This window comes from Styela clava, chromosome 8, assembly GCF_964204865.1.
Source record: "Styela clava chromosome 8, kaStyClav1.hap1.2, whole genome shotgun sequence".
Lineage (NCBI taxonomy): Eukaryota > Metazoa > Chordata > Ascidiacea > Stolidobranchia > Styelidae > Styela > Styela clava.
The window spans coordinates 20,857,349-20,873,915 of NC_135257.1; the positions used below are offsets into that span (position 1 = coordinate 20,857,349).

At 37.0% G+C, this 16,567-nt stretch overlaps 13 non-coding genes across 13 annotated transcripts; all 13 read right to left on the reverse strand.

Moving 5' to 3' along the window:
- Window positions 1–10,566: 10,566 nt before the first annotated feature.
- Trnar-ucg (transfer RNA arginine (anticodon UCG)) lies at window positions 10,567–10,639 on the reverse strand. Its single transcript has one exon. It is a non-coding gene; the product is annotated as a tRNA-Arg (tRNA).
- A 714-nt stretch (window positions 10,640–11,353) lies between these two features.
- On the reverse strand, window positions 11,354–11,426 carry Trnar-ucg (transfer RNA arginine (anticodon UCG)). The gene has a single exon. It is a non-coding gene; the product is annotated as a tRNA-Arg (tRNA).
- Window positions 11,427–11,888: 462 nt separating this feature from the next.
- Trnar-acg (transfer RNA arginine (anticodon ACG)) lies at window positions 11,889–11,961 on the reverse strand. Its single transcript has one exon. It is a non-coding gene; the product is annotated as a tRNA-Arg (tRNA).
- Window positions 11,962–12,594: 633 nt separating this feature from the next.
- Trnar-ucg (transfer RNA arginine (anticodon UCG)) lies at window positions 12,595–12,667 on the reverse strand. The gene has a single exon. It is a non-coding gene; the product is annotated as a tRNA-Arg (tRNA).
- A 162-nt stretch (window positions 12,668–12,829) lies between these two features.
- Window positions 12,830–12,902, reverse strand: Trnar-ccu (transfer RNA arginine (anticodon CCU)). Its single transcript has one exon. It is a non-coding gene; the product is annotated as a tRNA-Arg (tRNA).
- Window positions 12,903–13,269: 367 nt separating this feature from the next.
- Window positions 13,270–13,342, reverse strand: Trnar-acg (transfer RNA arginine (anticodon ACG)). Its single transcript has one exon. It is a non-coding gene; the product is annotated as a tRNA-Arg (tRNA).
- A 410-nt stretch (window positions 13,343–13,752) lies between these two features.
- On the reverse strand, window positions 13,753–13,825 carry Trnar-ucg (transfer RNA arginine (anticodon UCG)). Its single transcript has one exon. It is a non-coding gene; the product is annotated as a tRNA-Arg (tRNA).
- A 410-nt stretch (window positions 13,826–14,235) lies between these two features.
- Trnar-ucg (transfer RNA arginine (anticodon UCG)) lies at window positions 14,236–14,308 on the reverse strand. The gene has a single exon. It is a non-coding gene; the product is annotated as a tRNA-Arg (tRNA).
- Window positions 14,309–14,470: 162 nt separating this feature from the next.
- Window positions 14,471–14,543, reverse strand: Trnak-cuu (transfer RNA lysine (anticodon CUU)). The gene has a single exon. It is a non-coding gene; the product is annotated as a tRNA-Lys (tRNA).
- A 367-nt stretch (window positions 14,544–14,910) lies between these two features.
- On the reverse strand, window positions 14,911–14,983 carry Trnar-acg (transfer RNA arginine (anticodon ACG)). Its single transcript has one exon. It is a non-coding gene; the product is annotated as a tRNA-Arg (tRNA).
- Window positions 14,984–15,393: 410 nt separating this feature from the next.
- Trnar-ucg (transfer RNA arginine (anticodon UCG)) lies at window positions 15,394–15,466 on the reverse strand. Its single transcript has one exon. It is a non-coding gene; the product is annotated as a tRNA-Arg (tRNA).
- A 410-nt stretch (window positions 15,467–15,876) lies between these two features.
- On the reverse strand, window positions 15,877–15,949 carry Trnar-ucg (transfer RNA arginine (anticodon UCG)). The gene has a single exon. It is a non-coding gene; the product is annotated as a tRNA-Arg (tRNA).
- A 163-nt stretch (window positions 15,950–16,112) lies between these two features.
- Trnak-cuu (transfer RNA lysine (anticodon CUU)) lies at window positions 16,113–16,185 on the reverse strand. Its single transcript has one exon. It is a non-coding gene; the product is annotated as a tRNA-Lys (tRNA).
- Window positions 16,186–16,567: the final 382 nt, after the last annotated feature.

Sequence of the window (16,567 nt, forward strand, 5' to 3'; positions counted from 1 at the left end):
CTTGTTACGCTTGTTTACCTCAATCACTTCGGTTTACTCTATACCCGCCATGTTTTTTTTGTTTTGTGAGAAATAAGAAATGTTTACAATCATTCATATGCTAAGAAATATTTTTATTTTGTTTCAAGGTGTTTTTAAGGTATATTTAACGCGGTCAGGACTGCGACTCAAGTTTAAGACAACAAGACCGTTGTCTTGAATCAGCGTTGTTTGATTGTAACTATGGTGACGACACGGTACATGAGGTCGGGGAAAGGTCCATACAGTGGTTCTCAACCTGTGGTACGCAAGCAGTTTTGAATTATTGCAACAATTAAACTTTTGAGTTGGCTAAAATATGCCGACAACGCTTTATCTTCCATACTGTATGTATTCGCTGTACGGCCTTTATGCCTCTTTTCCCGGGCATCAATTTCCTTGTTTATTTCCATAACCATAACCAATCAACAAAAAGTCAACAATGATGTAACAATTGCAATTTCTGCAGCCGCTCAGACACTTCCATCCCTCAAGTATGGTTGTATAGTAAACACTGCCTCGTATTTGTAGTTTTGCGGGTTATTTGTCAGTTTTCAGTTGTGTTTCGAAAAAATAGTTGCGAATTCAATATCTTGATTGTCATTATGTCTTCAAATGAGCATTAATTTAGTTGCTGTAATCAAAAATGAGTCTCGCAAATGCTGCGATAGACTAGTCCAGGGGTGGGCAACTTCTTTAGTCGGCGGGTCAGATGTGGGAAAATGAAGTCCTCGGCGGGCCGGATTATTACATGAATAGTATTCAATATCTTCATCAGTAGAAAAGTATCCTATGGAGCACAGCAATGACAAACGCAGTTAATATGGTTCTGAACAACAACAATTTTGTATATAATGACAAACATTGCCTCCAAATCAACAGAACAGCAATGTGAACCAAAATGACACTTAAATACGCCAATGCAATCATGGCAAATTTAGAATCCGTAATACTAGAAACAGCCAAGATCAAACCACCATACAACTTCAGTTATATTGACGACTCTTCTGATGTGTACTTGAAACAAAGACTTGTAATAAATGCAATCAAGTTGAGTGTATTGTTATGTTCAATGAGACGTTTCGAAGACGTGGGAGTTTGTTTGTCAAACTAGCCCGATCTGATTTCTCTTGTCGAACACACAAAAGACCACTAAGCCATTCAGTCCAGAAAGTTATGTTGAGATAATGACATCTTATTATGATGAGGTCAGACAGAGAGTTTTAACCGAAGTTGGCAGTGAATCTTATTTGGAAAAAAAAAACAAGATATGTGGTGCACAAAAAGGAGGGAGCGGTGGTTTGTAGAAAGAAATTATTCAATGACAGGTCTTGTTTTTATATATGCATATTTATCAGTTAGTTTTTTTATATCACCAGTGGCTTTACACATGATGAAGCTTTGTTATCACAGGTGCAGTAATATTTTCAGAGAATTGACTAAAGGTTAGAAAACAAATATATGATCAGGCTATTGTTATTCCTCCTCTGAATTTTTTTTTAGCAAACACCAATTGATCAAACTCATGAGCCAGAAAAGACTTCGTGCAATAAAACAGTTACAGAGTATAAACTTATGGTTAGTCAGAAGCATTAATTGCAGTTTATGTTGTCAAACAGTTTAGACTTTAGAGTATAAATTGTTAAACTTTTGCCATTTCAGAAAATAACACAGCAGTCTAAGCACACCCAGGCACTACAGAGACGTGGAAATCACAGTAAAGGTTAAGAACTAGACGTATATTCAGCTTTAGGTTTTATATTATTGTTGAGCTGCTTCTTTCTTATTATTCAATATCTGTTGCAGCATGCCAATCTTATACCAGTACAAGATCTGTCGGCTTACAATCAGTGATGAGCTGGAAAAATCGTAACAACCGGAACGCACCTAATTCGCAAAAATGTAATATTTACAACACGACGCGGACGTTACAGAAGGATTTGTCTGTTTTAAGATAGAGGCGAAGAAGAACTGCAATGAAATATGAAGAAATTGTCTAAATATATCTCTGTGTAAAATTACAAGAATATTCATAGCAATTCAATACAAACGTTATTAATAGAAAGTTATAGAATGAATTTGTATGGGGTCAAAGGTCGGGAAACGACAATATTACATGTTACTTCTGTACTAATCATTTGCGTGGTGTGATGTAAATATATTTACGAAGTATGATGTAACAAAACATAAATTAATACCTAAGTTTACCAGAAAAACTAGACTTTTTATACCATAATTTTATTTCAACAACAGGAACGCAAATGCAATAAGACGTCCAACAACCGGAACGCCGTTCCAGTGCCTTCCGGCTACAGCTCACCACTGCTTACAATGTGATCTGATAGTTGCACCTCCGCTACAACTGTTCAAAACACAGGAGCATAAGATGGTTGTTGACTCTGACACTTCTGATATGAATGACGACTCAAGTACAGACAGTAGCTATGACTTGAATAGTGTTTCAGATGAGTCACGCAGTGGGTAAGTATCGATCCTTGAAGGCATATTTTTATAGACATTTTCATTTAACTTATAATTAATTTATAGAGAAGGAGAGTCATACAAAATTATAAAAGAGGAATACATCGTTAGTCTACATAAACTTTTGCAAATCTTTGCTAGTTGTGAAAAGTGCTTTGGAATTTGTACCGTTGATGTGGAAAAGGTGGTTGGATCCATGGTGGTAACCAAAGCTATTTTTTGCCAGTGTGGATATAATCGGTATTCGAGGATTACGTTCTGAGTCGTGTTTTGGTGAGTCCGTAAAATTTAATTGGTTCAACCTGAAAAACAGAAGTATAAGTGATCCGCCATCTTTTTCACAGAATATGTGCAAGTCCTGCTTCAGAAAGTGATTTCAGAGGTTGATGACAGTTCAACCACAAGCCAGAATGATCTGTCACCATTACCGACCTTGTCTTCCAGGTGTGAAAGACCAGATAAGGAGCTTGCAATACAGCAGCTGTAAAACTGTTTTAATAGTCAAGTATTGACAACTAGGGCTGTGGAGTCGGAAAAAATTATGCAAGCAATTTCGGCTCTAACCTTTCAGGAAATCAAATTTGGTTTATGCAAGCTTTTGTTTTATTGAGAGAGACTAATCTCTGCAAATCAGGCCATTGAAGTTTGAAATTTGTACCCTCTGCTCCACAGCCCATAGTTCATTAAATGCAATTTATCCCTTCGCCCTTCTTGGTCTATTTTTTATCAATTTAGTTCTAATTTTCTGGTAATTCATTCGTGCCAATACATTTTTTATCTAAAATCTCCATTGTTTCAATACTTCTTGTTATAAATATTGAGTTGGCCCTTTTCATGCATTTTGCTGAGAAACTTTTTTCTAAAGTGAGGGTGGTTGGAATCCTGTGTATGAGGGGGATTCAAAATGTTTTCTTATCTCAACAACCACACAAGATGGGAGTGGAAAGCTTATTTTTTTGCCCACCCTGTCCCAACATCCCGACTTCACGAATGATCGGTAGGAAGTTTAACGGTTACGCCTGAAAAAATACATCCATTGAGATCCAAAGAAATGACAGATAAACAGATTCAAACGTAACCTAAACTTACTCATTTGGTCCCGCACTGATTTTGCTTCAGATATTTGCATATCTGCAGTAAGTGGCTTCAAGTACAAAAACATTAAGGCATATTGACTCAAATCCAGGATGATCAACAATTCATTGAACCTAGATTCCATGCTGTGTAGCCAAACGTTCCAAAACTATTTTGACTGTTGGGGCTTCATGACAGCAAATGCATGATGCTGGATTGGGTTGTTAAGAGCAGTGTGAACAAGAACACCTGCAAAAACAAGTGCATTGGAATTGCATGGATAAAATGGAGTAGGGGAAAGTGGGGACACTTTTTTTCTTTTGCATATTTTGAGCCGTTAATTCTGCATATTCACTTAAGTTGGCGGGACGAATGCATAGAGGGGTATAGAGACTTCAAATTTGAAGATTTAATATTTTTAAAATCAATGTTCAATTGAAATAGTTCAGATATTTTGACAAAAAATTTTGCAAACAAATTTGATAATTTCCTCCCTCGAATCTAAATCTGGAAATATTATTGATTCTCGAATATATTCTATATTGGGCCATGGGTCAAGAGAAATCATAATCTTACACAAAATATACCGCATCTCAAGGTCTCCTAAGCAATTATTGTATTAAACATTCTCGAATTGTGCTCTGTAGGGCATGTCCCACTGAACCCCGGTCCATCGTTGCCATAGAAAACAAATATATTCAGACCATCCCACGGCGAAATTCGGAAGGCACGTGCATTCGCCAACGTTATGAATATTTCACAGTGGACTAAAGCTGAAAAATATCAGACGGTGGTTTGTCATGTTGGAAAGGCTAAAGTAGGAAAAAGAAAAAACTGGAACGGTGAAATTTTAGTTTCAACCTCCCAAAACCAATTTCACCTCATAGCTTGCGCCGCACTACCCGTCCGTGGGGACGTTGTAACTCACCGAAGAGCGGATTAAAATATCGAAACTCGGACAGGATTGCAGATATAGTATCAATGTGAGAGCTGATTTTCCACTGTGCCCAATGTCCCAACGTGCCCCACCTTCCCCTACTGCTTCGTTGAAATACGATTATTCAAGTTATGTTCCAATAATTCTGTATGTAAGACTTTTTATCAAACCATTACTACTGTACTAGGAGACTGCCAATACTTATTGCCCAGACTTTCGTGCTGCAGTTCTTTTTCAGTGCTACTGACTTCCAGTGCAGTAAACTATTCAGCAGTATATTCAGGTTCGGGGTATGGTATAGTTAAGTACCACATGCACTTCTAGTTAGCCTGGCTCAACAATTTTTGCAAATGTCATTCCTAACCCTCACCTGACTATGCCACCAAATAATTACGGAATAACATATCCAAAATTCATTATGCTACGCCAACCGGAAGTACTTGTGGTACTAAACTATACTAGACCCCAGGTTCGTATATAAACCTGTAAACACCCCACAGCACCTGCATTATACATCTCATCCTCATCATTACTACTCTCATATTCGCTGCCACTCATCTTTACTTACATAAATGTTCCAATCTCTGCAGGAATGCCAAAGTAAAACACATTGTTTATCCGTACTTGATTCAGATTCAAATATTTATTTTCACCGTGCAAGAATCAATGTAAAGCAATAAACGCACACAAAAATAAAAAAACTAACAAAAACGGAAAACATTGATTCATAGCAATTGATGAGGGGTCGCGATAGACTCGGTTAGTCATCTAGTCCATAGGTTCTCAAAGTGCTCCGTACGGAGCCTCAGGGCTCCGCGAGAGGAACCCAGGGGCTCCGCGAGCTATTCGATTACTTTTCAAAATACTGACTAATTTTGTTAACTGTTTAAAGAAGCAATAACAGCTTTGATAAAATCTGACAACAATATGGCAAAGAGGCTGAATTAAAAAATGACATTATTTATAAGCAGGAGCGCAGTCAGGATTCTTAAGAGGGAGGTCGTTCAAAATTGGAATCGGAAATTACCGCGCAACATTCTTCGCGATTAAAAAAAACGTATAACGAGATTTCTGTTGTGTGAAATATTCAATCCATGACCAATGCGAGCATTTAACGTGTCTCGTCGTAATAATTCAATTGTACTCATAGTTACTCAAGTTTCCTTCGAGATTACTATTAGGATTACGAAAATGAAAGAATATTATTCTGAAATAACATAAAATATGTGATAAACTGCCAACTATCAATAAATTGGAGTCGTATTTTTGCGATATTGGGATTTGTCAAACTTGATTTGTTCTTTCGCACTTGAGATTATTTTTAAGCAAGATATCGCCCTTTAAAAAAACACAATGTGTGGGCAAAATACGAACAATTGAAATTTATTTTATTGCATTCGGCTCCGTCGGTAGTTTCAGAATGAAAAAAGGTACATCGCGGATCGCGCGCACAATTGATTGCGTGCGGCTCCGTCGGTAGTTTCAAAATGGGAAAAAAAGGTAGGCCTACATCGCGCGCACAATTGTACTTGTGTTTCGATTTCGCAGTTACTACAATGAAAACCTAACATAACACCAAATTTTGTGATTTGCAATGTCTATAAAAGCGTTTTCAATCCTAGGTGAGTCTGCTGAAACCAAACGTGTGATCTTCCATTTTAAGTTTTAGTTTTAATATTTCAGAATGCCGCTTTTTAATCAAGAAATTTGAGTTGCAGATTTATCTCTTTATTAATTATTATTTTTAGCATTTCGTCGCCGATGACTATAATATGGTAACATGTTTTTCACATTGAACTCATAATTCCCCACGAAAACACAAAAGCCATTAACGTCGTCATTGTGTAACAATACATGTATATGCAGAGGGAAATTTGAATCAGGGAGAATAAACACCGGCGTGAAGATGTTTAAAGGTTCAAAAACACGCCATGCTGAGGAAAAATCGGCGATTGTAACAAAATGCAATCGCGCACATTATTAGCGGCCTTTTAAGTCTTCCAAACATGTCAAAAGGGAAAAGATTCGACCATGTTTGTCAAGTGTCAAATTTACAGCTTTAGTATATATAATTTATGTTTGAAATTTAGATTTTTTTATGACTTGTATTAACCCTTTCAAAAAAGGTTCAGCATTTAAATTGAGTCAGGAATATTAATCCGAAAGTAACAATTTTAACATTTATTTTGGGGCTCCGTGAATAATAGTTAACCTTTTCAAGGGCTCCGCAACACCAAAAGTTTGGGAACCCCTGATTTAGTCAGTCAGATTTTGCTGACTAATATGATAGGACAGAATATGAAAAATAACGCTGCTGCCCGGCTACGAGTGTCGTTATGGAAGCAGTCAACAGACAGTAAAATTACTGGCGCAATGAATAACAGGTATGTATTTTGCTAATGTCACAGGATGCGTAGTCAGAATATGACATTACCAAGAATGTAACAAGTGAATGCTAAGTAAGCAATGTATAACTTTTATGAAAGTGGTTGCAGTCATGAAATAGAAGAGTATAAATGGCATAATGAGGAAGCCTATGCGAAAACGTACATGAGTGAAAAATGAAAGTACAGACATAATATGAGGAAGTCTTTTACTTCTTTTTGGTAAGCATCAAGATATATATTTTTTAAGGCCTGTTTGTACAAATTATAATTCATTGTATGGGTATTATCAGGAAGTGAATTTCATAGTTTGACACCAACAAATTTGATTGAATTTTGTGTGCGTTTGGTAGAAAAGCGATTTACATAATAAGAGTGTTTGGTCAAGGACAGTGTTCTTTCTATATGAGTGCACATCACTCTGCTTTGAAAAATAGATCGTGAAGTAATCAGTAATCAGTAGTTTATTTCTCATCATACTTAAAATAGGCACAAACATACAAATTGCAATAAATTAAATTATAAATTGGCCATATTTCAGGGTGAAGGAGACGCGAGAAACCAATACTGGTTATCGAGCAGCGGCACCTATAAAATAAGTCTAACACTATAATATAAAAAACAAAAACAAAAAAACGAACTAAGTTTAAATAAATCGAGGAAAAAAATACATAAAATATCTCGAGACGATCTGCTGTAACCAGCAATCGCTCGCTTCAACCAAAGTGACTATAATAGTCACTTAGGCTTCAACAAAAGAAAAGACAACTCCGAACACCACTGATTCGGTAGCCATGGAGATGGCGTTAGTGGATTGTATCACAACAATACTATTGTGAAGCCCATTAGCTAACAATGGGCAATAAATGTCAAATTCTGAAGGCTGGAGGAAGTTTTTAGTTGTGGTGTTGGTGCATTAATTTCAACATTTATATTTTGTGAATATCAGCCATTTTAATTATACGAAGACTACGACAAATGGGACCTAGACCAGTGCGGTATCCTACATCTGAAATAGCAGAAATCGCTCGATTCTGTAGAATTTCGATGAGATGCAATAAGGTTTTATCTGCTGAGCCCCATGCCACTATTCCATACGTAAAGTGGCTAGCGATGTAAAATGTCGAAGTTTGTATAGTATTTCCACTGACTTTAAGCTAATTTAACAGCCTGGTTTGATATTTGAACATCCTACTTCATTTTGTTATCTATATATAAACAAAGATATTTATATGAATTGACATTTTCAATATTTGTATCATCAATTTGGATTGCCAAACTATTCAGAGCTTTACTTTTATTAGGTGATATTAACATAGTTTTTGATTTATCGATGTTTATTGTAGTTTATTTAGATTTCATCCAATTTGCTACTTTTGCAATTTCAGTGTTCACTCTCAATTGAAGCGCTACACAAGATTTGTCACTGTCGAGGAGATTGGTATCATCGGCAAACAATTTAGAAAATAATGAAGAACAATGAGATATGTCATTAATAAATACTAAAAATAGAAGGGGTCCTAAATAACTACTTTGTGTGGGACCCCGTGTGTCACCGGTAAGGGAAGGGAACGATTTGTACCTAATTGAACATACTGTGATCTGCCCCTCAAATAACTGATAATGAGTTTATTTGCTATACCCCAAATACCATAATGACTCAACTTGTAAACCAGGATGTCATGATTCACGGTATCAAAGACCTTTTTTAAATCTAAGATGGTTGCACTAACAAACTCCCTTTTTTCTAGTTTGTCATATATAAAAGATACAGTATCTAAAATGGCATGCGATGTTGAAATGTTGTTTTGGAAACCGAATTGAGATTTATTTATGACATCATATTTAGTGAAAAAACTAGTAAACCTCCTATGAATCAAGCGTTCAAATATTTCATCAATCGATGAAAGGATTGATATCGGTCTATAATTTGAAACATGTTTTTTGTTTCCAGATTTAAAAAGAGGAATTACCCGAGCAACTTTGAGAGATGAAGGGAATATGCCGAGTGAGAGACAGCCAACCTTCTGTTTGTATTCGCTCCTTGCCTGTTTTTTTTTATCCAACTTCGGGAACTTGGAAACGAATTCTATAATTCTTGAATTAGCCGATGACAAGATACATACACCGGGGCACAGCGCAACAGTAATACATGGATATCGTAGGTAAATCTCAGTTCTGCTCATACACAAAATATAACCAACAGGAATCTTTTAGGCACTGATATATATCCTTTTTGTTGAAACATTTCAAAATTTATATTACTGTATTAGGAGTATACCGTACTGTTCGAGGGTACCACTGTGCAACTGCTTACTACACCAGTACAATACTATACTAAAGTATAGTAAACTGTTATGAAAATTAAAAAATCGCAAATACAAAAATATAATAGTATTGTAGTACGTTAGGTACGTAGAATTTGTAGAATAAAATTCAACCGGAAAAATGTTCCGTGATTAACCACCTTTAAGACTGAACATGCATTTGCAATGCTCCAGAGATGTCGAAGGCGTATTCTCGAAGCCATCAGAACAAATTCTAAAGCTGCATCCACAAAAGAATTGACAGCCTATATTAATTCTCAATTTACGAAAGGCATGATTTGGAAGAATCGCGATCAATGGGACTCGGATCATCGAGTACCGTGTTCTCCTTTTGATTTTAGTGACCCAGAGCAACAGAAGATTTGTTTCTGGTATAAAAACTTAGATAGATAGTTTATTTGAATACTCCACAATATACACAAATTTGAAATGGAGAATTCTGGAGGGCGAGCAAAAACTTTAAAAAAATAAATTACAAAAAACACAAATCTAGTAAAATCGAAGCTTGGGCCAGAAATAATTAAACAAAAGATACTCGAATGTATTGAACTTCCGGGCTGTTATTATTTTGAAACACCTAAGCTATTGCAGTAATAGTGACCAATACAATATGTACAGTTTATGCCAGCAATACGATGTCAATTGAATGTTTATTTTGTGATATTGCAATGAACCGAAGATCTTTGGCGTCAAATGTAAACCTCGATTAACGGATAATATTATTTCCAATTCTCAAAAATTTTCTACAATATGATCTATTGATCATCACAAAATGGGACCCTCAACACCAGATTATTTTACAGACTGACAGTCTACAGTTTTAATATCACCAGCACATGTCTGCTTAAAATTAGCATAAGCTGAATGTCCTGTACGGTCGTTGAATGTTTGTATGTTGATCTCTTTAAAAAACCATTATCCGCAATACCTTTCCATGAATTTTTTTTAATTTTCTTCACACCTTGTGAATGTTCTGTTTCATACTGCAGCCGGACTTGATCATCAGTGGCCGTCAACACCAGTCTGTCCATCACACCGTGATTCAGCGTGTTCCATTTCACATCCAAAATCCAGTTGTTTGAGTTTCATGATCTATTCTCGTATACTTAAATCCCATATGTTTAAAATTGTCCATGTTTGTTTGACAAAGACAAAAGATAGAATGACTTTGAGGGTTGGATTAAGTGTCCAACAATATACCGACAGAGCTATCCGGGCAATAGGTCTGATTCTTTTCAACGGATCGCCTTCATTTAATAAAGAAGAAACCTGCCAATGTCGTTTGAAAAAAGGTGCAAGAATTTAAGTCGATCTGTCTAAAACTAATATACCAGACAATTTTAAATACGCGCGCCAGGACTCGAACCTGGAATCTTCTGATCCGAAGTCAGACGCGTTATCCATTGCGCCACGCGCCCGTCTACCGAACGAAAAAGGTATTATGAAGAAACAGTTCGAGTGTACAAATGATTTGTTTGACAAAGACAAAAGATAGAAGATCGTAGTTTTGTTGACAAATAAAACATAAGACTTCAGAAGATTCCAGGTTATCCATTGCGCCACGCGCCCGTCTTTATATTTAGAGAAATCAATATGTATGAAAGAATTTTCATAACAATTCGAGTGTACGAATAAAAGAGGGGTTAGATTAATTGTCCAACAATATACAGACTGACCTACCCAGGCGAAGGGTTTGATTCTTTTCAATCAATGAGGGAGAAACTTGCCGAAGTCGGCTGGAAAAAGGTGCTGTAAGAATTGAAGTCGATCTGACTCAACACGAAACACGAACACGAGTACACGAAATACGGAAATGTGTTAATCAGACTTTTAACTGACCAAATTCCCAGCATTGTTACAAAGTTAGAAAAACGATAAAGCAATATTTTCACAAAAAATGCATTACAAGAGATAAAAGTTTTAGATTTGTTTGACAAAGACAAAATATAGAATGACTTTGAGGGTTGGATTAAGTGTTCAACAATATACCGATAAAGCTAGCCGGGCAACGGGTTCGATTCTTTTCAACGGATCGCCTTCATTTAATAAAGAAAAACATGCCAATGACGTCTGAAAAACGTGCAAGAGTTTAAGTCGATCTGTGTAAATTTAATACACCAGACAATTTTGAACGAGCGCGCCAGGACTCGAACCTGGAATCTTCTGATCCGAAGTCAGACGCGTTATCCATTGCGCCACGCGCCCGTCTACCAAACGTAAAAAAGCTATTCCGAAGAAACCGTTTGAGTGTACAAATAAAATGATCTTGAGAACCTAGTACACAAAATACGGAAATGTATTAATCAGTCTTTTAACGGACCAAATTCCCAGCATTGTTACGAGGTTAGAAAAACGATAAAGCAATATTTTCAAAAAAAAAATACGTTACAAGAAATAGAAGTTTTAGATTTGTTTGACAAAGACAAAAGATAGAATGACTTCGAGGGTTGGATTAAGTGTCTAACTATATACCGACAGAGCTAGCCGGGCAACGGGTTTGATTCTTTTCAACGGAAGAAACAAACGAAACGAAAAAGCTATTATGAAGAAACAGTTCGAGTGTACAAATGATTTTTTTGACAAAGACAAAAGATAGAAGATCGTAGTTTTGTTGACAAATAAAACATAAGACTTAGAGAACTTATAAAACAATTTGTAGAATACCTGCGAGCACGCCAGGATTTGAACCTGGAATCTTCTGATCCGTAGTCAGACGCGTTATCCATTGCGCCACGCGCCCGTCTTCATATTTGGAGAAATCAATATGTATGAAAGAATTTTCATAACAATTCGAGTGTACGAATAAAAGAGGAGTTAGATTAATTGTCCAACAATATACAGACTGACCTACCCAGGCGAAGGGTTTGATTCTTTTCAATCAATGAGGGAGAAACTTGCCGAGGTCTGTTGGAAAAAGGTGCTGCAAGAATTTAAGTCGATCTGATCCATTGCGCCAAGCGCCCGTCTACCAAATGGAAAAAAACTATTCCGAAGAAACAGTTTGAGTGTACAAATAAAAGGATCTTGAGAATCGAGTACACAAAATACGGAAATGTGTTTATCAGAATTTTAACTGACCAAATTCCCAGCATTGTTTTGAGGTTAGAAAAACGATAAAGCAATAATTTCTTAAAAAATACATTACAAGAGGTAAAAGTTTTTGATTTGTTTGACAAAGACAAAAGATAGAATGACTTTGAGGGTTGGATTAAGTGTCCAACAATATACCGACAGAGCTAGCCGGGCAACGGGTTTGATTCTTTTCAACGGATCGCCTTCATTTAATAAAGAAGAAACATGCCAATGTCGTTTGAAAAAAGGTGCAAGAATTTAAGTCGATCTGTCTAAAACTAATACACCAGACAATTTTGAACGAGCGCGCCAGGACTGGAACCTGGAATCTTCTGATCCGAAGTCAGACGCGTTATCCATTGCGCCACGCGCCCGTCTACAAAGTGGATAAAAGTTATTCTGAAGAAACAGTTTGAGTGTACAAATAAAAGGATCTTTAGAACCGAGTACACGAAATATGGAAATGAGATAATTAGACTTTTAACTTACCAAACTCACATATCTATAGACAGTTTGCATTTCAAAAAACTTTCGGACGCCCAACGTGGGGATCGAACCCATGACCGTTGGATTAGGAGTCCAACGTTCTACCGACTGAGCTAGCCAGGCGACGAGTCTGAATTCTTACAACGGATCATTTGATCACGGTTTGATTCTTTTCAACGGATCGCCATCATTCAATGAGGGAGAAACTTGTCAAAGTGGGTTAAAAAAAGGTTCTACAAGAATTAAAGTCGTTCTGACTAAAATGAATATACCAGACAATTTTAAATAAGCGCGCCAGGACTCGTGCGTGGAATCTTCTTATCCGAAGTCAGCCGCGTTATCCACTGCGCCACGCGCTCGTCTACCAAACGAAAATGCTATTATGAAGAAACAATTCGAGTGTAAGATAGAAAAGATAGAAGATCGTAGTTTTATTGACAAATAAAACACAAGACTTTGAGCACTTATAAAACAATTTGTAAAATATACGCGAGCACGCCAGGATTCGAACCTGGAATCTTCCGATCCGTAGTCAGACGCGTTATCCATTGCGCCACGCGCCCGTCTACTAAATGGAAAAAAGTTATTCTGAAGAAACAGTTTGAGTGTACAAATAAAAGGATCTTCAGAACCGAGTACACGAAATATGAAAATGAATTAATTAGACTTTTAACTGACCAAATTCCCAGCATTGTTTCGAGGTTAGAAAAACGATAAAGCAATATATTTTTAAAAAATACATTACAAGAGATAGAAGTTCTAGATGTGTTTGATAAAGACAAAAGATAGAATGACTTTGAGGGTTGGATTAAGTGTCCAACAATATACCGACAGAGCTAGCCGGGCAATAGGTTTGATTCTTTTCAACGGATCGCCTTCATTTAACAAAGAAGAAACATGCCAATGTCGTTTGAAAAAAGGTACAAGAATTTAAGTCGATCTGTCTAAAACTAATACAGCAGACAATTTTGAACGAGCGCGCCAGGACTCGAACCTGGAATCTTCTGATCCGAAGTCAGACGCGTTATCCATTGCGCCACGCGCCCGTCTACCAAGTGGATAAAAGTTATTCTGAAGAAACAGTTTGAGTGTACAAATAAAAGGATCTTGAGAACCGAGTACACAAAATACGGAAATGTGTTTATCAGAATTTTAACTGACCAAATTCCCAGCATTGTTTTGAGGTTAGAAAAACGATAAAGCAATAATTTCTTGAAAAATACATTACAAGAGATAGAAGTTTTAGATTTGTTTGACAAAGACAAAAGATAGAATGACTTTGAGGGTTGGATTAAGTGTCCAACAATATACCCACAGAGCTAGCCGGGCAACGGGTTTGATTCTTTTCAACGGATCGCCTTCATTTAATAAAGAAGAAACATGTCAAGGTCGTTTGAAAAAAGGTGCAAGAATTTAAGTCGATCTGTCTAAATCTAATACAGCAGACAATTTTGAACGAGTGCGCCAGGACTCGAACCTGGAATCTTCTGATCCGAAGTCAGACGCGTTATCCATTGCGCCACGCGCCCGTCTACCAAGTGGATAAAAGTTATTCTGAAGAAACAGTTTGAGTGTACAAATAAAAGGATCTTTAGAACCGAGTACACGAAATATGGAAATGAATTAATTAGACTTTTAACTTACCAAACTCACATATCTGTAGACAGTTTGCATTTCAAAAAACTTTCAGACGCCCAACGTGGGGATCGAACCCATGACCGTGGGATTAAGAGTCCAACGTTCTACCGACTGAGCTAGCCGGGCGACGAGTCTGAATTCTTACAACGAATCATTTGATCACGGTTTGATTCATTTCAACGGATCGCCATCATTCAATGAGGGAGAAACTTGTCAAAGTGGGTTAAAAAAAGGTTCTACAAGAATTAAAGTCGTTCTGACTAAAATGAATATACCAGACAATTTTAAATAAGCGCGCCAGGACTCGTGCGTGGAATCTTCTTATCCGAAGTCAGCCGCGTTATCCACTGCGCCACGCGCTCGTCTACCAAACGAAAATGCTATTATGAAGAAACAATTCGAGTGTAAGATAGAAAAGATAGAAGATCGTAGTTTTGTTGACAAATAAAACACAAGACTTTGAGCACTTATAAAACAATTTGTAAAATATACGCGAGCACGCCAGGATTCGAACCTGGAATCTTCTGATCCGTAGTCAGACGCGTTATCCATTGCGCCACGCGCCCGTCTACTGAATGGAAAAAAGTTATTCTGAAGAAACAGTTTGAGTGTACAAATAAAAGGATCTTCAGAACCGAGTACACGAAATATGGAAATGAATTAATTAGACTTTTAACTGACCAAATTCCCAGCATTGTTTCGAGGTTAGAAAAACGATAAAGCAATACATTTTTGAAAAATACATTACAAGAGATAGAAGTTTTAGATGTGTTTGATAAAGACAAAAGATAGAATGACTTTGAGGGTTGGATTAAGTGTCCAACAATATACCGACAGAGCTAGCCGGGCAACGGGTTTGATTCTTTTCAACGAATCGCCTTCATTTAATAAAGAAGAAACATGCCAATGTCGTTTGAAAAAAGGTGCAAGAATTTAAGTCGATCTGTCTAAAACTAATACAGCAGACAATTTTGAACGAGCGCGCCAGGACTCGAACCTGGAATCTTCTGATCCGAAGTCAGACGCGTTATCCATTGCGCCACGCGCCCGTCTACCAAATTGAAAAAAGCTATTCCCAAGAAACCGTTTGAGTGTACAAATAAAATGATCTTTAGAACCTAGTACACGAAATACGGGAATGTATTAATCAGTCTTTTAACTGACAAAATTCCCAGCATTGTTACGAGGTTAGAAAAACGATGAAGCAATATTTTCACAAAAAATACATTACAAGAGATAGAAGTTTTAGATTTGTTTGACAAAGACAAAGGATATAATGACTTCGAGGGTTGGATTAAGTGTCTAACAATATACCGACAGAGCTAGCCGGGCAACGGGTTTGATTCTTTTCAACGGATCGCCTTCATTTAATAAAGAAGAAACATGCCAATGTCGTTTGAAAAAAGATGCAAGAATTTAAGTCGATCTGTTTAAAATTAATACACCAGACAATTTTGAACGAGCGCGCCAGGACTCGAACCTGGAATCTTCTGATCCGAAGTCAGATGCGTTATCCATTGCGCCACGCGCCCGTCTACCAAATGGAAAAAACTTATTCTGAAGAAACAGTTTGAGTGTACAAATAAAAGGATCTTTAGAACGGATTACACGGACTATGGAAATGACTTAATTAGGCTTTTAACTTACCAAACTCACATATCTATAGACAGTTTGCATTTCAAAAATTCTGTCGAACGCCCAACGTGGGGCTCGAACCCACGACCGTTGGATTAAGAGTCCAACGCTCTACCGACTGAGCTAGCCGGGGGACGAGACTGATTTCTTACAACGGATCATTTGATCACGGTTTGATTCATTTCAACGGATCGCCATCATTCAATGAGGGAGAAACTTGTCAAAGTGGGTTGAAAAAAGGTTCTACAAGAATTATAGTCGTTCTGACTAAATGAATATACCAGACAATTTTAAATAAGCGCGCCAGGACTCGTGCGTGGAATCTTCTTATCCGAAGTCAGCCGCGTTATCCACTGCGCCACGCGCTCGTCTACCAAACGAAAATGCTATTATGAAGAAACAATTCGAGTGTAAGATAGAAAAGATAGAAGATCGTAGTTTTGTTGACAAATAAAACACAAGACTTTGAGAACGGATCGCCTTCATTTAATAAAGAAGAAACATGCCAATGTCAT